Genomic DNA, 746 nt, shown 5'->3' with positions numbered 1-746 from the left:
CCACCACCGAGTCCCGATCAGCTCAGCCTTGATCGGCAGACGATACTGGAAGTACAGCTTCAGTATACGTCCGGTGAGAAGTGAGGAATTCCTGGTCTCTCTTCGTCGAAGTCAGATCACGGAGCCACGTGGTTGAGTGAGGTTACCATAACCTCTTGAACACGTGCGCGCTAATTTCAAGTCGGACTCCCCCCCCCCTTTTTCTGTCCCCCCTGCTTGATCTCTGTATATACATATATATATAAAATACAGTCACCATACAAACAGAATTATAACCTGTTTTCATTACTATTCAATTTCCCGCCTTTGTCCCGTATCACCCTCACTTACGCACACTGTACGAGAGAGAGAGAGATATACATCGAGCCGAGCCGACAGCAGCAGAGACCAGACCGCAGACGACGACCTGTGGATCCCTTGGAGGAAACCAGCCCCGCCCACGCTTACCACGAGCTTCTAAGAAACCGACTTCCGGGGTGCTCTCGAGTTGAACATCCCTGGAGTCTGTACATTTGGTCCTTCGATAGCCGAATCCTCCAGAGCTGGTCTGTCAACGTCGTCTAATCTAGGTTGGTCGTAATTAGCATTTTTCTGTTGTTGTTGTGATTTTTGGTCGCCATTTTGTTTCTTTTCCCGTGTCCATTGTTTATTTTTGTCGTGTCCAAAATGGAAGCACTTCGGAATACGCGGAAAAGCATTCGCGCTCGGTTAACGAGAAATGCGAACCATTTGGAGGGGGATCTGAG

Source organism: Arctopsyche grandis, chromosome 2 (genome assembly GCF_051622035.1).
Source record: "Arctopsyche grandis isolate Sample6627 chromosome 2, ASM5162203v2, whole genome shotgun sequence".
Classification (NCBI taxonomy): domain Eukaryota; kingdom Metazoa; phylum Arthropoda; class Insecta; order Trichoptera; family Hydropsychidae; genus Arctopsyche; species Arctopsyche grandis.
The sequence above is the reverse complement of the archived record's forward strand: the minus strand, read 5'-3'. Positions refer to the sequence as shown.